At 40.9% G+C, this 22,283-nt stretch overlaps 1 long non-coding RNA gene across 4 annotated transcripts in view; it reads left to right on the top strand.

Moving 5' to 3' along the window:
• Positions 1-21,736, top strand: part of LOC117244462 — an 87,486-nt gene extending 65,750 nt beyond the window's left edge. Inside the window, exons 5-9 of one of the 4 annotated variants that reach the window (XR_004497630.1) lie at positions 17,003-17,146; positions 18,088-18,287; positions 18,434-18,580; positions 18,962-19,011; positions 21,455-21,736. This is a non-coding gene — a long non-coding RNA (uncharacterized LOC117244462). Of the gene's footprint in view, positions 1-17,002; positions 17,147-18,087; positions 18,288-18,433; positions 18,588-18,961 lie in introns of all 4 variants that reach the window. The other 3 variants (XR_004497628.1, XR_004497629.1, XR_004497627.1) reach the window with 3 other exon arrangements.
• The last annotated feature ends 547 nt before the right edge of the window (positions 21,737-22,283 follow it).

Below are 22,283 nucleotides of genomic sequence, written 5' to 3'. Positions count from 1 at the left end.
CAGCTTCCTTCTCTTTCCTCTTTGGCTGCATTTATTTGGTGGAATCACATTTTGTTTCTGTGTGTATGGTTTAAGCTAAAACCCTGAACATTATTCTGTGCATTTAGTTCCATGTACTTCCAAAGATTAGAGGTGCATGTTCATTTGGGTTTTAGATAGTGATGTTTGTGATAGTCTGTCTGGGAGACATGACCAGGTTAGAGCTGTGTGCTCAGCCCCAGTGGAGCAGGCAGCCCAGGACACTCCAGACCAGCCAGCTTCAGCACTATAAAACTACCTTGTCCTATCTTCATCACAGTTTTTCAATGTGCCAGATGAAACAACAAAACCGAACCTTTGGAAGAAGGCAGAAAATGGAATTTCACTAAGAAGAGCTATAACCAAATGAAAAGTTTCTGAAAAATAACGAGTCAAACACATGCCTGGAAATTATCTAGCTATTAAAAAAATAAAAAGATAGACCCCAGATTTTGTCTTCTTTTTTCTAGAAAGTGTCTGAAGTTTCTTAAGATGCCTGGTGGGAAGCAGTGACCACCTAGGACCCTGTAGGCTACTATGTCAGGGGAAAATGGAGCTACCTTTTAGGGATTTATTTCATTCTGCTTTTCATATTACTAGACTTATTTTTTGCACTGGGTATGTTGAAGTTACATTAATCTTCAGGAAAAAAAAACACCTCCCCCCACAAAAGAAAACACCCCCCCAAAAAAACCCAACAAAAACCAAAAAACAAAACCAACCAACCAAAGAAACCCCAAACCAAACAAAACCAGCTGAATTAATTTCAAAACTTTTTATTTGAGAAATAATATATGAATATAGACTGTCAGATTAATGCAGTATCAGGGAAGAAAAGACATTTTTTTGCCTGCATTAGGTGCTGAGGGCAAGCATTCGTGGTGTCTGAGGTGGTCCAGCTGTTGAATCCTGTGGCTTCAACCACAACATCAACCAACCAGCCTGCCTAAACTTTGTCTTTATTAGACAGTGAGACTCTGGACAAAGCAACCAAAACCACCTGAGTTAAGAGAGTCCTGATCGGCCAGTGAAGGAACTTCTCCCTCTATGCTAGATACGGTGAGAATTGCTTGCTTGTGAAGTGCCTAAAATTGGGTGATGCCAGTTCTCCTTTCTATATAATTTTTTTAACAGCTAATAGATTACCCTGAGTCTTCTATGAACTGTCATGAAGGCACTTACTTTGCTTTGTTTTAATTTCCCAGGAGTATATTTTTATTTCTTTCAGTTTCCTAAATTGTTCTTACCTAGTTTTTATGTCCCATTTCTTGCCCCATGATAGGATCATCAGAACAACACTTCATGATTTGGCCTTATAGGTGCATCAAAACTTATGTGCAGTGGGAAACATTGCTTACTAAATTTAAACATCAAGGTGAACTGTTATTTACATGCAAGACAGCTTTACTGTTATGATCATTTATTTATTGCATTTCTAGTGTACTGGGAGCTTTGCAGCACATATTGCTAGGTGTGCTCTCTGCCCTTTGAATGCTGCTATTTTGGAATTTGCCTGAGAATAGAAAGCTGGTTGATCTAGTCTTGAAGCTTGACAGATGATATTTGTCTTTTGAATGTGAGAAAACAAAATGTAATCACCATTCTTTCTAAGCATATGGAAAAATGTATATAGCAAGTGTGAGCAATTGCAATTTCCTTTCTCTGATAATCACACTGTGCAGGAATATATGCAGGTTTTATGATCTGATTGCCTTCTTCATTCAGTGTAATTGACCACCATAGGGATAAATATTGCAGGGTAGGTACCGTGAGAGGTAAAATATATATTCTTCTTCAAGGTGGTACATTCTATCTGCTTAATAAATCTGCTTCCAGCAGCTATAGCCAGGCATTAATAATGTAATTTGTGTCAGTCCATAGGGGCCTGGCAGCAGAGGAATTAGGACACCTGGCCACAGAGCCAGAGTTGTGAGTACAGGTTGTGCTCCAAATGTGTGCTGACAGTGGTTCCTAAGGGATCCTGCTTTAAATGAAGGCTTAGTCATGCAGGCTGGCAAGTGGAAGGTGAGCAGGTGTGGTGCCAACAGCCTCATGCTGGTCCTTGCTGCTTCTGCATGTTTCTGGGCATGCTTTTAACTGTATTCACCCAGATCTCATCCAGGACTCAGGGAAATGATTGATGTGTTGTAGGTATACATCACTGCCCTCTCACACAGGGACTCAGTGGTAATCAGGAAAATATTCCCGAGCCCCCCAGCAAGGTGCATGGTGTGCTTCAGGTTGAGAAAGCTTCTGTGCATCAAAGGGAAACAGCCTTAGCTTTCCCAGGAGTAAGATGTAAGAGCAGTATGTGCTGTTACTCTGCTAATACAGTGATTATAATTTTCTGGAACATTATTCCAAAACTAACAACAATTCTTAATGTGGCACTGGATGTTCTGTTGGGCCCCACTGGATGCAAAGGCATCTAGTCAACCAATAATGTCTTTACTAAGTTCTACTGCACAGATCCAAAGCTTTCTCTTGTGGAAGATGGCCACTTGGTACACCCTTATTTAAATGCACAGGCTGTCCTTGAAGCGTGTTATTCTTAAAATAGATTGGGAAGATGATATTATTTGCAAACAAATGGAACAACAGTGTCAAATCTGGTGGGGTAGCACTGTGCAGTCAATTGAAATCAAGACTTAATAACTTCTCTGGTAGGGGAAAGAGGGTATTCTTCTTAGCTGGCAGTAAACTTTCCTGCCAAAGTATTTGGTCTGCGATTGTTTCAGTCTTCTTTAAAAAGTATCATATAAAGCTCCAGCTCTATTATATTTCTGCAAGCTCTTTGTCAATCTCTTGGCATCTCTTGGAGCTCTGGTGCCTGTGCTGGATGAGGCTTTGATCACCACTCCTAGCAAAGAACAGCTGCTCCTTTTCTCGGTACCTATACACCTGAGGTGCATCAGTCAAGGAGAGTTACGTGCTATAGGTCCCAGTCTAGTGAATTACTGATGCTAAAGAGGGAAGATTCTGCTGCTATCTCGTGCTCTGTTCCTCCCTCATCAGGCTGCATCATTCCAGCTGTCCTCTTCACTGTCTCTAGAACTCATCTAACTGTACAGTGACCTAATTCAACTCAGCAGCACTAAATCATAAAATAATTCCAAAACAGAAGCAAAGTATAGGGTTTTTGCTGCTTAGTAAGTTGAATTTTCTTTATTTTACAGGTAGAGCATAATAAGTTAGACAAGGGAGCAGCTGAATCTCCTCTGTCTTTGGGAAAGGGGAAACAGACAAGGAAGGGAGAGAAAGAAAGTGGTGGAGCAGGACCATTGCATCTTAAAGCAACCAGCCATTGCTTTAAGCAAACAAATCCTCTCTGTTACACATCTGGCTATACTCATATCATCTCAACACCTCTCTGCCTCCAGGCTTCCTTCTGCCCTGCCTGCAAAGTAATGATGTTCTGCTATTGCCATTTTACAGGAGAAGGCACAATTAGCCGGTCTCTTGATAGGGCAAGAAACTGAAGGTGAGTGACTAGAGGTGAGTGTTTGAATCACTGGCCATTCCTCCTTAGCAGAAGGGGTATCTAATCTTTCATCCTCCCTCATAATTCCTGCTCTTATATGGTAACTGTAGTTCTGCTTATGAGCACACAAGAGTATTTTAATACTGCATTGCAAAGGCAGAGTTTTGGTATCTTTCTCTTGTCCTTTCATCCATGAACTATTACAAATAATGTGCTAGCCAGGGGGCAGAATGAAGGTTGCTTTCATTTGTTGCTGCCCTTTTCTAATCTCACTAGTTAGCTGCCAGAATTTTCTGATTTATACGATAAATATGCTAGCACTTGGATTTCAAACTGCAAAACCCTGTTGAGCATATTCATATCCAGGAGTGCTCCTAATTGGAGTTTTTATTAAATTTTTCTTTGTATTCAGGACTAGTAACACAAAAAGATATTATGCTGTTTGAAAGCTTCAAGCTAGTAGACACCAAAGATTATCTTGCTTCTACATAATAAAAGTCATGGTGCAGACTGTACATGACACTCAGGGACATGTTTAAAAGCAGTGTAATCAGCTTTCAGTCTGGTCTTTCTCTTTGCATGCATTTAGAAAATATTCAGACAGAAATATTCTACTCACTGGTCTTGCAGAGCTCTCTTTAACTAGCTACTTGTAAAATCTTTCAGTAACATGGAACAAAGGCAGAAAATAGCCTATACAACATCTTTAAAATGAAGTAACACACTAGAATGGAATGCTTCTGAATGAAATATTAACTGCATTTCAGATCAGTCCCAAATAATTTTTAATTATCTACATTTTGGTCAGTAACCTCTTCTACTTGTGGAGTACATGCAGACAGACTGCACTTTACTTGTTCATATTCTGGGAGTACTTTTGTGGTATGGAATACTTGGTATCCACAATACAAGCTGTAATATTTAGCTGTGATTAGTTACTTAAGTCATTTGTTATTATTTCCATTACCTAATTGGAGGAGAATAATTTATAATTAGCAGGGTGAGTTTGGCTTTCTGAATAAGGTAGTCATTTGTGGGATGGGGTTTAACAGGAAGTGGAATTAGGACATTTTCCCTTTCCTTGATTATACAGGTCTTGTCCTTAGAATCAATCCTGGAAAGTTAAGTTATTCTTAACACTTTAGGAAGGGAATATCTTGGTTTTAGGAACTGTATGCTATTTAAAAAGGAATGCAGCTCTACACTTGATAATAATTGTGAGAGATATTGTCAGTACAGTTTGGTTTATGTCAGGGTGTATACAACATGTGCATTGTGTCTATTGTGTACTTGGATATCTTTGATCTATGGGCTGTGGCTCTTCAAGCCACCCGTCAGCTTGGACCTGTGATCAGTGATAGAAGTGTAGACAGAGACTAAAGGTTTGGTGCAGGGTTCTAGTTAAAGCCACTCCTTGCTCTTAAGGTGGCTTCTTGGTACCTTCTGTTCTGTGGTACATGTGGGTAAATGAGTTAGGATTTTTGATAGTTAAGAGCCAGGAGTTTATTGTTGCTTCCACTTTTGGTTGGACTGGAAGTGTTTATAAGGATACATTTAATGTTAAAGTCAGGATAATGATGAGAGTCAGGACTAGTTGGAGACTTCAGCTTCTGCTGAATCTATATAGGGATATTATACTCTGGGTAGCAGTATTAACTCTGGACAAATCAATGTCATTATGTTGCTTAAAATATTATTTCAAGCTTCAGTTTTGGATTGATTTTAGTAAGTTATTCTTTGGCATCTGAAGTTTCAGTTCGATCTGTATTTGGCTTTCAAATTGCATTTTGAACTCTGCCCAGTAAAAATGAGAGACTGAGAAATAGAGCAAGACTTAAATAAAAATAAATAAAAATAAAAAGTGACAGGACAGTGCATTGAGCCTCTCACTGGTCAGTGGTGAGTGTTTGAGTATTGCTTGGAGGGTAATTTCAACCTCTGAGCTTATACAGAAATGATAAGTTAGATGTTGCAGTGAATTATATTCAGGAGGTGCTTGCCACTCTTCAAGGATTATACAGAGGGACTTGTGTGATCTGGTTTCTGACTCAGATGTCTGCATTAAATACCTGCTTCTAGATAGAATTAATCAGGTCTTTTTACTTTTTTTTTTTTTTTATGTTGGCAGTAGCACTAATGAGGATCACTGAATTTTCAGTACTCCTTCTCTGGAATTTCCTTAGATTGTTTTGTTCAGTGACTGAACTTCTTTTCAGTTATTTTAAATAATGTTTTGTGTCCTTTTGGCAAATACAGAAATACTGTGAAGATGGGAAAACTGGAGTGAAGGTAGGTTAGTTCATTCCAACTTTGTTCAGGCTTGATCTAACTCTGAAGCAAATGCTTTTCCACAAAATGTTGGGTGGAGACATCCCAGATTCTGTAGCTCAGCCAGTCTGGCTATTTCTGTTGGAAAATTTTATTCATTTTATACTTCTGTTCAGGTCAACTTTCTGCTTGTTTCTTCTTTCTGACACATGTACAGACTCACCTGGTTCCTATACATTTAATAGAGTTTTCCCAACAAGTTCAGTGGTGTGAAAATATTCAGTAAGTAATACTTAATCACTCTGCCCCACCCCTGGAAAGAAAATTGTAGTGGTGAAGAGGCTTGAAAAGGAATTGAATCTTGCTTATCTGAGGGTTGGTATGAACACAGAATTCATTAATCTGCAGCTCTAGCTCAGGCAGGCATTTTCATTGCTCTTTCCTCCTCATTTCCCCTCATCCTCTTGGCTGCTTGTCTTTGTCTGGCTCTTCCTCCACCATGGTTGTGAGTATGACTACAGAATATGTTGGACTGGGAACTGTTCTGGATAGAAAAAATTATTATGATATTGGTGGTACAGATTATATTTCAGCTGATTCACTTCCTTAGGAGACTACACAAATGTTTGTGCTGGGAGGACACTGCGAGAACCAGGACTGGAGGTGGAGTAGGAACGGCTTCAGCTGGCAAAAGCATCACTGCTGCCAAAGCCTCAGTCCCAGGAAAGTGCTGTGAAAGCAAAGGCAAAGCTGATCAAGTGACCAGATATGGTGTTGGCAGTGGGTCTGCTTGGAGCAGGGTGTTGGACTAGGTGAGCTCCAGAGGTCCTTTCCAACCTTAATTATTTTGTGGTTCTATGATTCAGACTTAAATCCTGTTTCAAGCATCCTTTGGCTCTGCCAAGCATTGGCACACATTTCATTCCGCACAAAGATCAAATATCAAAACTGTTCAACAGAGATAGAGGCCCTCTGAACATTTGGTTTGTTCAACGTAGTAAAAGTTAGATCACATCCATACAATTTTTATTTATTAAGAAGAACACTACTGTTACTTTTCTTTACTCTTTTCTGCCTTATCGTAAGAATTGTGAACACAGTACTAGGTAGGCTGCTGTATTTCAACTTGTTACAATTTGTTAGTTGTAAATGTTGTGAAATCTGAAAGGGTGATGTCTAGGTACAAACACCACTGCCAAATTTTCTGTGGTACCCATGCCTGTTCTTACATAGCCAATGACAAAGCCAGCAGTGCCTTCTGTGGTATGAGACTATCCTTGAAAGCTCTGGTATCCTCTCTCAGGATCAGGGCCACAGTAGTAGGTAGTAGGCTGTATAGTGATGTTGAACATATACCTATTTCTTTCTTCCTTGCCATGAAGCTGCTGCTGAGAGCCCTTTTCCATTCCAGGTGCCTGGACTCATGCAAAATGCAGAGGGAGCAAAAGAGAAGGCAGCCCCACTGTAGCTGCTGTAATGCAGATATCAAAGAAAGTGCTGAATTCCATGCTTCCCATCCATCTGGCATGTCCCCCTGCTATTCCAACTCTGTCAGCCCCTACTATTTTCCAATGAGATGATATTCAAAAAGACCACAACATATTGCACAAAGAGATCCAAGGCCAAAAAAGGAGCACTTCGTCCAGGGCTCAGTGATGTACCATGCTTTTTCAGCAGCCTGCACAGTATCAGTTAAAAAAAAAATCCATAAAATTATTTTTATGCATGAAAGTAAAAACAGGACACCTAATGCTGAAGTGTAAATATTCTGAAGTGTTCTGTAGCATTTTGCTGTGTGGTTTGCTGCCTCAGGTGGCTCTGCTGCCACATGTCCATGGTGAGAGATCATATGTACTGACCAGTCCCTGTGTCCTCTGAGTGGGGTGAGCCAGGCTGTAGTCACAGCACCTCTACTTGTCAGTGACGTCAGGGGTGAGACAAAGTAATCCTGAAGGAGAAGTTGCCCTATTAAAGGAAGGCAGGGAGCAATTGCACATTACATGTTGGCATGATATATACCGGTTATTTGAACTAGAGAGGGCAAAATACCTTAGGCCTGTTGCCCAGGCTTTATGGGTTTATTTAAGTATGTTTGACAGCTTGCTGTCCCCAGCTCTGTACCTCACCCAGGATGTGCAAGGTGCCTCTGAGTCAGCTGCTGCATCACCTCTATTTACATCATGGCTGTGGTCTGGAGTATAATAGGCCTGATTCATGTTGATTCATCAGCAGCTCAAATGTCTATACAGTCTGTGCTACATTATTTTTCTGGGACATTATTTTTCTCCTTTCTTCCTATCTGAGGTATTCCTACTCTTCACCACTCTTTGCCATTAGCCGAGCTTGACTATGAGATGATTTAGTGTTCTGCAGTGAATTGCTAGAAGTTCTTCCTTCTCCTGCCCCCACCTCTCATTTCAAGAGACTTTTTTCAGTCCTCATTTGCAGAAGCACAGTGTCAGATGGGTCCTCGCTGTGCTGCCAACCTGTGCGTGTCTGCAGGGGGCTGCCCCTTCAGTTCTTGATGGCCCATTGAGGCAAGTATTTGGCAATTTTGTTTCCTCTGCTTTTCTGCTGGCTTAACTGGGTCTTAATCCGTTCTTGTCCCTTTTAACTTCACGCAGAACTGAAGAACATTATGACACAACAACATTAAAAGCATTGTAAAATGCTCCTGTGTTTTCTGCACAGCAGTTGTGGACAAAGCTCACAATATACTGGGTTATTATGAGCTGCAGGGAAAAATAATGTCTATTGTACACAGGCTGCTTCCTTGCTACTGTGAATGCTCCTTTCTGAGCCCCTGGTGCTCTCTACAGGGCAGGGACACCCTAAGCATTTCTCTACCTAACCTCAGGACTTTCCTCCTTCACCCTATACTCAGCCTTTCATTCCCATCCCTGCTCCATCCTGCTGGCTGTGTCCCTGCAACTGCGTGCCAGGAAATGGATTGAAACCTATTGCAGAAATGATTAAAACTGAAGGAAACTCCATTTCTGAGGGTTATTTATACTCCTGATGGCTGCAGCAGTGTAGTCAGCAGCACAGCACCATCATCCAGTTATCAGGCAGTGCCTGGCAGAAAAAGTGGCTCTGGCTGGATAGGAACCTCTCTGGTGGCTTTGCCCTGCAGAAGACTAAGTTTTGTGGAGCTGCTCACGCCTGCCAGGGGCCTGTCAAAGGAGCTTCAGTGTAATAAGAGTGGGGGATCCAGAGGATTGGCTCAGCAAGGCCTTGAAGAGGTGGTGGGGCACGGTGAGAAGAATGGGAAGATAGGTGGAAAAGAGGGTATGATAACTCAGTGCATCTAGACAAGGCTGGGGATGCTGTCAGAATGGAGATAGGGTTAGAGTAGGCTTTACTGGGGAGGGAGAGAGCTGAGCATCAGATCAAGTAGAGAGAGGGGTGTTGAAGGGGAATGTCATATATTGCTCAACAGGTATAGCTAGAAAAAGCTCTGACACACTTCCAAACACGCTGACTTTCAGTGGCATGGAGATGAGTTTATGTGCCTGAAAATCTACTTGGTTCCTATCCTTATAATTTAGTAAAAGTAAGACCTTCCCATACAGATATTGCCTTGGTCGTGTTCTCAGGCCATCACAGCTCCAAAAGCTACATGAATACAACCAGAAGAAGAGACAGAATGTGTGGGGAACTGGCAGTTGGTGGAAAAATTCAAAGGCAATTCTTCTTGCCAGATTTCCTAAGGCCTCTAACTTCCTTAAACAGTCTCTGCCCAGCAGTAGATGTTACATTCTCTGGACTCCCTAGAGTTCAAACACCTTTAAGGTCTAAAAATGCTCACCTCTCAGTTTTAAAGCCGAGTCCCTCTTGGCTTTCATCAAAATTAGCAGTGCTACCCAAATAGTAGATATGATGAAGATCAGTCTTTTTCTGTGAACAGACACTGTCTGGAGGAAGTCCCCTAGCCTATGGTAACACACAGCCCTCATGTTTTGGGTTAGGGAAGGGCAAGCAATGGTATACAATTTCAGGGAGGATCACTGGTGTGCAATTTCTCCAGGAAATTGTAATGTTCACTTAGCCACTATCCTTAGTCTGAATACGTTAAGCCCACTGGTGAAAAGATAGCCACAATTTAAGTTAATTGTACAGTTACTGGAAACAATAAGAGCTCTCTTTGTAGTTAATCCTCCCACTCATGGTATCAGCTGGTTTTGTATCCTTGCTATCTCACACCACAAACCAGTGGAGAGAAAATAGTAATACTTGACTCTTTAAGTGGAGGAGGCAGCATTTTTGCCTTCTGTGCAGCTTTATTCACCAGCAAGTTTGCATTTAACTGCAGTTTTCAAATGTCTTGCAAAAGATTATCACAGATATCCTGAGAAATATCAGCAGTGGAACTTCCACTTTATTGTGAAGAAAGAAAAGAAGATGAAGTGAAATTGAGGGAATTGGTGACAAGACTTTCTGTCTCTAGGTTTAGTTTGTTAGTAACTGTTAAATGGGGAGCTGAGATGTTTTCAAAAGATTTTTTGATAAATTGTAATCCAATGCTTCCATACTTCCATACTTTTCTCTCCCATTTACACCACAGGGCCATGGAATAGGTAATGAGGTAGTATTCTCACCAGTCCTTAAATCCAGAGAAAGCAAGAGATAGAAAAATAGGCTGTTTGCCTCTGAAGTGCTAAGAGTTGACTCCAAAGGATCATGACAAAGCTTCTCATTGATAGGAGAATGCTCTTCTTTGAGTGTAAGAACACTATTTTGGGCTTTATGGATAGGGGCTCCAATGCTGGCAAGATTTAGATATTGTTGTGCAAAGAACTTTTCCCTGGACATTCAGAAGGAATTTTCAGTAGCTCTGCACATTTACTCCCTGAAGCAGGGGTTTCTATGTGCTTTCTGTGGACAAATGCTGGTGAAAGCAAATGAAAAACCATGGCACCTAAATTAAAGCCAGAAAAACTGCTTAGAAAACCAGATTGTTCCCTTTCCCTTTTCTCAGTCAGTCATCTCAATTCTTATGGAAACCTTCTTAACAATTGCAGCATAAGCATTTGTATGACTTTGTGGGGAACTATATTGCAAAAATTGCATATTTTTTCCCAGGGGCTGTTTTTCATCTGGATCAGTTCCTTAATCTGGTTAACCATGCAGCCACACAAATATTTATGATGGCACAGTACAACAGATGATCTGGGAGAAGTTGTGGGAGTGAGAGAAAGTGGGGAGTGCTTTATTGGTAATCATGTTCACTTAAAAGAATACCAAACTGTAGCTTAAAGAAGGAAGGAATAGCAGTGGAATGACACATCTGAGAAGGGAGTTAGGGCATATGCATTATTCTCCAGAAATGAAAATACAGCTTCAAATATCAAATGGTGCTGTTACAAGGGATGAATATCAGCTGACACAGCCGTTTCCAAATGTTGCAGTCTGCAGGCAGAGAGACTTTTCAGTATTTCGATACGTCTGAAACTTCACTTTTGAGGAGGTTGGGAAGCAGAAGATGCAGATGGTGGATCCAAACAGGAAAAGCAATGATCGGCCTGTAGATCGCCCTTGTGATTCACAAGATCTGAAGTGAGATGCTATGTGAGAGTATTTTGGATAAATATGCTGGTGTCTCTGTGTGTTTGTGTGTGTGCACAGATGGGTTCTTGCATGATATTCTTCTCCTGAAGGTACTCGTTGTGGGTTTCTTTTGAACGGGTTCTGTCACCAGAAGGAGAGCATTGCACACAGATGTATTTACTGCTATTTTCTTATGAAGCTGTGCTACTTGCAGTATTCTTCTGGGCCCTGCACATTGCAATGGCACAACAGCCTTTCCAAGTCCTCACAGAAAGATGACGTGGCTCCTTGTTCCATATTGCTGGTGTTCATCCTCACTGCTGGCACTTGACGGCCTCTGACATTTCCTTAAATATGTCTGAGTTTTATGTCTAAGTATTCTAATTCCAGTGCATTCAGGTTGAGAGGAGAAAAATTGAATAAATGTTGTTTCCTGCTTCATGAGACTCTACTGCACTTTTTAAAACCTCTCAGAGACAATTTCCAATCCAGAAGGGAGTTCAAAACATGCTTCACCATTACTAAGCTAAAGCAGTTGCCAAGTCTATTCAGAGCCTTACTGCTACATGTGCTATGAAATGCCTTTCTGGACAGAGGTTCAAAGTGCTGGGCTGTGTCAATGCTGCAGTTTCAACTCCCAGTTTGTAGCTGCTCTTTCTCTACAGGACCCAAGGTATGCCTTAGACAAATCCAAGCTAATTTTGAACATGTTAACTCAGTTGCCTACGGCAGTCTAGTTAAGGAAGCAAGGAGTTAATAAAAAATGTCCTGTCAAAAAATCAAGGTAGATTAGGCAGCAATGAGCTCCATGGTGCTGCAGGTTTATGACTGTCCCTGGTGCAAAAGAGAGAGATTTGGTTCTTTTCACATGATACAGTATTTTGGGGGCTGTCATACTTTTACATTGTGAGGGACTATGCTTCTTGAATACTGCTGACAAAAGTATTCCCTGTTCACATCTGCCTTATAAGAGATTCTCTAGACACTACTGCATATAGTCTCATAGTTGTACACAAGGTAAGGGAAGAGCTTTCTGCTCTGTAGTCAGTGTTGTAGGAGGATGGACTATGTTCAAGTACTTTGATTCTAGACTAAATGCCAAATCTGATTTAGCCTGGCACGTCTTGTATTAGTGTTTCCAGGGACGCATGAACCAGTTCCTTTCAGAAATGTTTTTTAATGAATGAAGTTCTGAATATCTAAGTGACACTTCATTATTCACTGCTACTTTATTTCAGTAGATGTTCAGTCAGTATCTCCCTAGCTTTTAAGTGAATAATGTCATTATACCTTCACTTCTTCAGAGGCTCCCAGGATCAAAGATGTCAACTGCACTGTGATCTTCATTAAAAGGGAAAGACAACAGGGAGAGGGCTGGCTCACGCAGTGAGAAAATATTTTAAAACTCTGTCTCTTCAGACCATAATAATGGAAAAATGACTCTCACTGGGTAATGGATGTAGGGTAAGAAGCAGAACAGTGCTGAAATTAGACAATTTGGTAGTTTTCTTCTTTTGTGCATGGGGACGGTTCTTTCCAGATCATTACAAATGCTTTGTTGCCCCCACGTTCAACTACATTGTAGGAAACCTGATGGGAAGAATGACCTTGGGAGTAGGTTTACAATTCCAGCTCCTCCAAATATAAGGGCAGGATTGTTGGCTTATAACACTATGACTGAAAAAGTAGCAAAAAATAATCAATTGCAGGACCAGAAATACGGACAGCTATTTTAGTGCTAATGTTGCATCTCTGCATAACTATACCAGAATCCTGAGGGCACCCCCGTTTCTGAATCCTCTTGCCCAGCCCTCTGGGGCTCCCCCCACACTGCCTACAGCCCAGGATCCCATGTCAGTCCCCTGAGGCTGTTGGTCCCTGCCCAGTGATGCTTCAGCCCCTCTCCAGCTGCCCACAGCTGTGAGTGCCCCAGGCTGGGACCACCACAGGCAGGCCTATGTCCCCATCCCCACAGAGTTACCCAGTGCCTGTGGACAGGACTCTCTTGGGTTTCCTGGTACCTCCCCAACATTTCTGTTTTGCTGTCTCTCATAGGAAGACCCCAGCCCTTGCAGGGCCCTAACAGTCAGGTTGCTTTTGCTGGAATTCAGCCAGCACCTTTCTGAGGGCTTTTTTCCTGGTGCTTTCTCAGATACATGAATACATCTGAGCTGACTAAAAATATTCTTATCTATTATTCAATAATCTCTTCATCTTTCACCTTGCTGCTGGGTTGCTTTGTAAAACTTTAACAATAAGCTCATTTGATTGAAGTGGAGATAAGGAGTCAGCTCATAAATGCAGATTTTTTTGCTGGGGAGTGATTTGTGAAACCCACGTGCCTTTGGCCTGTCTGCTTGTTTCAAGACCTACAGATACTACCATAGGCAGTGCCCTAAGAAGTGTGTGCTTGCTTATTTCCACAGACATTTCAAGTATGTAACATAGGACAAACATGTTCTTTACCCTTTATTTAAAAAATATCTATAACAAAAGCACTGAGCTTGACTCTAATACCCAGGAATAGCAAATGAGCTATTCACCAGTATGAAGCAATGCTCTAAACAGAGTGTTCTCATCACCGTATTTGTTTTTTTTTAATGATTCTTTTTCATCAGAATATTTGGTGAATGTATTTGACAATGTTGCCTTTAAGAATTTATGACAGCCACATGTTTGAGGCTGGAAGAGAGGGAGGAAGGGAGGGTTACTAATGTGAGAAGATATTGCAGACCACAACAACCCCCTTTCCCTCTTGTCCTGTGTTGGCTATTATGACACGGTTCTGGTTTTGGAAATAAGGAGTTTCTATTTATGCTCCTGAAAAAAAAAGAAAGGGAATATTTTTCAACAACATTGTGAGAAGAAACTGTAATTTCCCAGCCTGCACAACATTTGCATGCACTATACACAGGTGATGTGAGAATGTCTGTTTCATGAAGATTTGTTCAGGAGTGATAAGGGAAGCCTATCTCTAGCTCAGGCCATGGTAGTATGTGTGCTCTGAAACACTGGTCCTACCAACCTCAGAAAACTCTACTACAAAGTATCTGAGGGGTTGCCCCAGTACAGATTGGTGCTTATCTGTCACCTTGTCTTGCTTTTGCCACCAATGTGATAGGTGTGATAGCAGTGACTTTTTTATGCTTGCTGAAGAATCTCTTTCACTTGAGATATCCCTCTGGGTTTCCTGTGTAAGAAGTGCTGAAAAATAAACTATCTATTTTCTCAGGACTTCCTGGAATCATGGTCTCAAAGGAAGGGAGGGTAAAAAGCTTTTTTTAAAAAAGAACTTATTAATTAAAAATTAATTAAAAAATATCTTATTAAACCTCTTTGGCCTTAACTGTACTGAGAAAATATACTGATCTAACACATAACTTGCATAAACCACAGTTGTGTATAATACTGTCAGAGCATGTCACAAATTTCTGCCCTTGCTCATTCTAAAGACAAAACGATGTTTAACATTGGGAAAGTTAGAAAACAATTTTACTTCATACATTTTAACACTGCATTTTCCCTGTACAGTGTTGAGCTTAGTTATTATAATTTTGTCTTCAGTAAAGTGTTTCTAGTTTTGTTGTTGTGGCTGTTGTTCCCTAAGGGTATTTGGAAATGAGATTTAGCATTTAGAAAAATGCTTAGATATAACAGACCTCCAATAATGAAAACAATGAAAAGAGTATTTCTAACTATAAATCCTGAATACTTTATCATTAATACATGAAAATTGCTACTGTTTGTTGGGTACTGAGTTTTCCATTCCTGGTGCATGTAACCACTTATTTCTCCTGGGCATATTCTGTGCACATCTGGAAATCTCCATTCAGAAGGGCCAGTTGACATGTTTTCCACCAAAGTGTATGTCAGATGTGCCAGAATCCACAGGGAACCTTTTGAAAAAAGAGGGCTGTGTCACCAGTGCAGTGTTAGGGCATTATGACCAATAAGCTAGTTTAATTTGGAAGCAACAGCAGAAATTTCCTTTGAGATAGAAATAAGTGCAATTTTTCTTTCGCTTACCTGGAAAAGTTGGCTTACTCCAGATCTGGAAGGAGGCATGTATGGCTAGGCAGGATTCAGGAACTTTCCAACAGTGACTCTTCCCTACCTCTGTGCAAAGGTGATCCATATTTTGCTATATGTGCCTTCTCAGGAGACAAATTTTTCTTCTGGGGGGGCTCTTCTCCATGCTTCCTTGTTGACAGCAGCTTGTCTGCTTTACCCTGCATCTCCTCTTTTTTTATCTGAACCATTGAGGGAATCAGGAGGTAAAAGGAAAGTCCCAGACCAAGAACTTTGGAATGGCCAGTGCTCACTTTCCCTAATGACCATAGCATCAATAAAGAAGAATCAGCAAAGGTGCCAGTGGGGCCTACACTTGAAGATTTCTTGATTTACATACCTGTAGATTACTAAATATGATAATGTGTTCAAAAAAGACTCTTGCTGAGTCTTGTTTTCCAAATATTGGCCCAGAGCAAGTTTTCACAGCTGATACACAATGGCCTGTTAGAAATTTTTATGGTAGAAGTTCTGCCACGTATTTAATACCAGCAACAACCTCACTGGATGACTTTGTTGTCAGAATGACTCTTTCTTTTGCAAATGACAATATGTTTGGGGAATATTGCTTGGTGCTTCTAAGAGTAGAGTCTCTGTGCTGGTTGGTTGTTAGCCAAGCCCACAGGTCCTGGGTGCCAATGTCCCCGTGCAGCTCTGCCAGGAGCAATAAGGGTGGGTGCTCATGCAGCACTTTTTATCTTCAGGTGGGTTCACAGAGGGTGTGGGACTTGTTCCTCACCAGCTGCACTCACTGTTGGCTGCCGAGCTCCGGTGGCAGCTCTTCTGTGGCTCGATGCAGGAATGATCCTGGTGGTACATGGGACACATGCCACCTGTCACTCCACATGTTGCTTGGAGAAAAAGCAGCATGTGCCCTAAGCCAGGACATGCAGCACACCCCAGCTCAGGCACTCACTGCTTGCCATGGCTGGCTACCACATCATGCCTGCCTGGAGACAGGACTTTTCTATCAGCCTATATAGACAACCATGTCTTTACTAAGATTTTTTTAATGGAAACACACCCATGAAGCATAAGGCTTCCTAAATTCTTTTCACTACTCTGTGTGTGACTGTGGGAGATTTTCTACCTCCTTTTGCTCCTGATTTAATTTCCCAGACTTGGAGCACTCCTGATAAAGAATACCAAATAAGTAAAAATATATTGTGTGTCTGAGCAGTATTCAGTGTCCTCATGGAAAAAACGTTGACATGGCAAGCTCATGAGATGGCACTCTGCCTTTGTGAGCTGGATGACCTCTCTGTGGACATGACCTTGGGAAACACTCAGGAACAATGGTCTCACATGTTGGTATGGACAGAAGCTACCTAGAATTTGGATAAAAAAGCAAATGTATTTGCTGAGCCATTCTTGGTAAGACAACAGCTTGTACTGTTTGATAACAAAATATATTTGTTATCATTGGCCTAATTTAGCAGCAGGTTTTGTTCAGCACATAATGTATAAAAACCCATGAAAAATAATATTGTGATCCAAGACCACTGCACTTTAGCTAACATGGTACATTGCCTGCTTTCAGTTAGGCTCAATTCAATGAAAATTAGTGCCAGTTGTGTTTCATTAGGACACCAAAAAGAGAGCTGTGTTTTTGTTTTCCAGAAAGTTGCTGAATCACATCACTGTGCAGAGTACATTCCTCAAATGGCCTTTCTCTAATGATGGAAAAAAAAATAAGCAAAAAAGAAAGCAGAAGCAAACCTGCATTAAAAGTCAAATGATGAACCAACCATATTATGAGGAAAAGTAATAGTATCCTTTTATTTTATTTTATTATATTTCTATTGCTGCATTGCCTTGGAATTGAAGGGCATAGAGTACTCCTTTTCTGTTTTACTGCTGCATGGCTTGTGCTTAACAATTTATGTTGCAGTGCTAAGACCTGCTCTTGCTCCCCTGGAGAAACACACTAAAGTATTATTAGACCTAAGTGCATGGGAGGAAAAGCTCTTAGTATAATTTTTTATGTATAAATATTGCATACTTTATAGCCATTCTTAGACTTTTACCAAAATATAAGTTATCTGATGCACACTCTGGTGGCCAGTCTTTCTGCAAGAAGAACTCACAGGTGCAACATGGTAAATAATGCATGTGTGCTTGCCACATATTGTGCTCTGTATTTTATTTCTGATTGTAATTTTTAGTTCAAGAATGCACGTACCGCTCGGTCAAACAGATGTTTTTTAGCTGCTATTCCTTTGGTCTCTAAGATTGAAACAGGGTTGGTTTAGCAACACAGCTCCCTATCTGTTAGAAAAAGGAAAAAATCTCATCCTCTGTTTTACTGGACTATAATAAACACAGTAATGCAGAAGCTTTTGGTACAGATTTCTGTCATGCTCAGCAAACACAAATCTGTCTAGGATGGACCTTCTGGGCTTTACAGCCATACAAATAACCACCAGCTTTCTGGACCTTCACTACAGGTATACATGGCTTAAAGACTTAAAAATTTTTGTGTATGCATGTGTGAATTCAAATACATGTAATGTTCTGTTCAGTTACTTAGCCTCTACTGACAATAACTAACTATGACATTTCTGCATATTCTGTCTTCTGAACAGGCTCTGCTTAATACTGCTTCTCTTATGTTGTCTGTGACATGGTTAGCCTTTCTTTAGTTTTTATTTTTGTTCAACAGGAAATGCCAGGCTTTTCTGAGTTCATCTTTCTTTTTCTTCTAGGCACTGCTCTATTACTTTGGCTGTAGGTGTTGGAAGATGAAATTCTGCTCATCTTCCAGGCAAGCAAATCCCCATCCTGAAATGTGCAGATAAACTGCTAAAATGCTGGGACAGATAGATTGGGGGAAACACTAAGAAATTCCAGACTTCCTGTATGGCACCAAGTGTGAACACAAAGAAGAGGGGTGAACAGAAGGACGGTAGGTGTGAATCTGCAGCTCTCTTGTCCATCCCCTGAGAGGCAGGTCTGGTGCTGCTCTCCTTGTTTGCAGGGCAACTGCTCTGGCCCTTGCGTAGGGCTGTGCTCCCTATGACATTTTCCTCCTCTACCTTTCCTTTCTCTCAGGGTCATCACTTAAGGTTGTAAACTCCTCTTGCTAAGGAAAAGAAGGCGGCCTGCTCCCTCTATAGGCTTCCCTGGTTGTTGCTTTCACAAACCAGCTGTCCAGGAGATCAGAGCTGCATGCTTTTGAAGACTGTCAAAAATGCTGAAGTGAGAGGTGTTTTGTCTTTCTTTTAAATTTAGAGATGGTTTTTGTGTGTGTACATGTGTGTGAATATGCATTTGTGTGTGTATGCACGTGTATGTGTGTGTACATATGCCCACACATGTTCTCTAACATCTACGTGTAAAACTACTTTTCCTCCAAAAGTCACGTATGGAGCTGTTTTACTGTTTAGTCTTTTATTTAGAGCAAGTGCATAATCCTTTTGTGTGAACTTGCTGTTTGTTAATGGTTTGTGACAGCAACCTCCTGACTGCATCTTACCCTTATTAATGGAAGAGACACCATCTGAGCCAGCAGTTCCATGAACTCAGGCTTCCTCCCCAGTGTCCTCTATCCCAACTGCTTTTCTCTCCTCTCTGTTCCAGGACTCTGGCTCCTCAGTTGCACCAGCACTGCAATTTCTGGCATCGTTCTGGTAAGAAAAGCAACCTGTATTAAGAACAACTCTGTAAATAAAAAACCTATTTGTAATTTGGATCAGCTCAGTGACCTGATTTTGAGCACAAACCCTGAAACAGTAGCAGAGAAGCATGAGTGTGAAGAAGCAGCCAGAGGCAAGGCAGGGAAGGGAGACAGACGTTCCCAAGCTGTCCTTGCAGCTGAAGTCCCCCTTTTGTATAACTGCAGCTGCCGGTGTACCTTTGCTCTGGCACAGATATCAAAGGGAATTCCCCTGCGCTGCCTGAAGTAACACTTTAGGGAAAAACTGACACATTGGTGAGTTATATATTAACCATTATAGAGAGTGGCAGTATGAAAAGGCAGTGAGTTACAGATAAAAAAAAAGAGCAACATATCCATTATGCAGGGCATGGGTAAGAGCTCCTAGGAAAAAACAGCCCAGCTTTTTCCACTAAATTATACTGTTTTCAATTCTACCATACTTTCAGAAATGTGACTATATTGTTCAGATGTTTTCCATGTTAATAAATGCCTCTGAGTGTTTCTTGTGGGTAGCTGAGGGGAGAAGGCAGGAAATGTTTTAGCTAAAATGATGCAGCTATTTCCAAGGAAGTGTCAGAAGAGCAGTATACAAGATTTCAGGAGTTACAGAAAAAAAATAATCGTAGCAGTCATTCAGCACTGCGCTCAGTTTTCCTTCCCAAGCTCTGACCTTGCTCTATGTTCAGCATTATCAGAGATCTGCTGCAATGAAGTTTAGGTTCTTATGTCTCTTAGGACACAAATTAATTGCTTTAACTTAAGTTTAAAAGCAGAACCTTGCCAGAGATGACAAATGGGAGTATTATATATCACCAGTAAAATGACTTATGTTTTATTTGTCTTTGAAGTTCCTGGTGAAAGCTGAAGCATAATGGTGAAAGAAAAAAATAATTGAAGTTACATAACACCTCACATATGGAATTGATAATGCTCTGTTTTTACATGGAATACATCGCTTTTCAGTGGTTATATACATATATATCTCTCTATATATAATGAAGATGATTCTATTTGCTGTCCAATATGTGCTGGGCATTTATTCAGGAGATTCAGGAGATTTAAATTTTTTGACTGAAGATGAGATTTTTTTAATAGAATATTCTTCTTTCAGTCAGTGTATTCTGCTAATAATGAAAAGAACCCTGTCCATGTTTCAAGTCAATGGTTTCATTGTCTAGAGACATCACAACTGACCTTCAAAACCAAGAAATGATCCTTGCTTTAGACTAAAACACCATCTTTTTGAATTGAAAAAAAAACAAACCCAAACTAATGCCCCCCCCCCCTTTTTTTTTATTTTTTATTTTTCCCAAAGCACTTCTTATTTCAGTAGTAATATATTTCCTTAAAGTTGTGTGCTTGGAATTGAGTTGCGCGAAATTTATGTGGCCAAGGCTTTAAGCACTCTTACATAATGAATAATACAACCAAAATCCCTGAGGTCTTATCAGGAACTGAGTTAGACAGGCACTTAGAGAGACCCTTTTTCTACTCCCAATACTATGGGAAGTGTACTCTGCACTTGACAAGGTGAAATAAAAAGGGATTCAGATAAGGATGGTAACAAATACTAATGCTTACAGGAGAGTTGAGGGTAGGCCATGTTCAGGACAGGATATTGCTCAAGTGTATTTGGGAAGAAAAGTACTGACAGGGATTTTCTCTCCACCCCTTAGATCTGCTGATCTCTTAATGTGGGTCAGGGTTGCCCTGGCATGTGGAGGCTGCATCTCCTTTCATCCCACCCTGACCTCTTGAAGAAGACAGAGGCAGGAGTAAGGGAGATGAATGATTTTGCTTAAGTAGCTGGTGCTGGCTGCCAGGGAGGCAAACTATGACAGGACAAAAGTGGTGAAAGGCAAAAGGGGTAGGCAGGATTAGGTCAAAAGAAAGGCTAAGCAAACCCAGAGAGAAAAACATTTAGGCAAAGGTTTAGCCCAGGGATGAGTGAAGCAGAGTTTCAATTGAATTGATAAAACCCAGGATACAAGTGTACTTAGGAAAAGCATGATTGTTGTTTGGGTGCAAGGGCATTGTCTGTATACTAACATTGCAGATACTGATCATCTCTAAGCTGGTGCCAGAGGTCTGTCACACACACCAATTTGGAATTGCTGCTAGTTTTCTGAGTACAGTGTGTACAGATGATTATTACAAGCTTGCAGTAAGAAGCACACAAGTTATGTTTGTACCTGTTATTCAGACTCCAAGGAAAGGGTAAAGAAATGTGGGTCTTTTATGTGACAATTTTGATCGGTCTCATCAGAAAAAAAACCCCAAACAAACAAAAACAACAAAACTTTGTACTTGCCCATAAATCAAACACCTGTTGTGATTCAAATACAACAACATCAATTTCCGCTTGTTGTAAATGTCTTGCATGCAGGCTTTGGCAACATCATTTCTCCTCACAGGAAGAAGACTGTAAGACAACCCAGCATTACCTTTCAGAGGGTTGTGCCATCATGCTACTGTATTGTACCACCAGGGTGTTGCAAAGAATGCCTTGTAATGTGGAGCTACCCAAACCTAACAAGGCTTGGGAGCGACGTATTCATTACTATATGTGTGACCTCATCTTCAAAGGAAGATTAGCATTAGCTAATGCTAATCTTAAGCATTACAACAACCTAAGATGATGGAAAAGGAGGAGTTGGTTTAAAATTAATTTCAGTGACAACAGGATTCAATAAAAAAATAAAATCCATTCTTGTCATTGTCCTCTTTGCCAGTACTACATGAAACTGTTCTTTTTTATTTCTGCAGAGGCAATCACCACAAAAATCAGGAGGAACAAATTTCTCATGTATGTGTCAAAGCAACGTCAGAAAGTGGTGTTCAGAGCAGTTGGTATGGCTGTTTGGAATGCTCAGTGGGGGCCATGAAGATCATGCTTTGGGCTGGGGGCAGGCACCTGTGACTGCAGGGCAGTGGAGGGAGCTGCCAGTAGCTGCCAGCAGCTCTGGTGTCAGACTTATGCAAAGCATGACTAAAACAATGCCACTTCTGAATACAAAATTCCCCTGTTTCTTCCTTGCTTTAGTGAGAAGAGCTCTGCAGATGTGAAGACAGGGACAAAAGCAGCCAGTATTTCCTCTCTTTCTACATGCTAGTCAGCCCTGTTCATGGGGCACTGGCTCATTCCTCTGGCTTCTGAACTGAGAAAAGAAGATGCTCCTCTTCCAAGTAACTAATGAATCATCCCTTTTAGTACATAGCATGCATGACTGCATTGTTAAAAGC

Source organism: Parus major, chromosome 1A (genome assembly GCF_001522545.3).
Source record: "Parus major isolate Abel chromosome 1A, Parus_major1.1, whole genome shotgun sequence".
NCBI lineage: Eukaryota > Metazoa > Chordata > Aves > Passeriformes > Paridae > Parus > Parus major.
The sequence above is the reverse complement of the archived record's forward strand: the minus strand, read 5'-3'. Positions and strand labels throughout refer to the sequence as shown.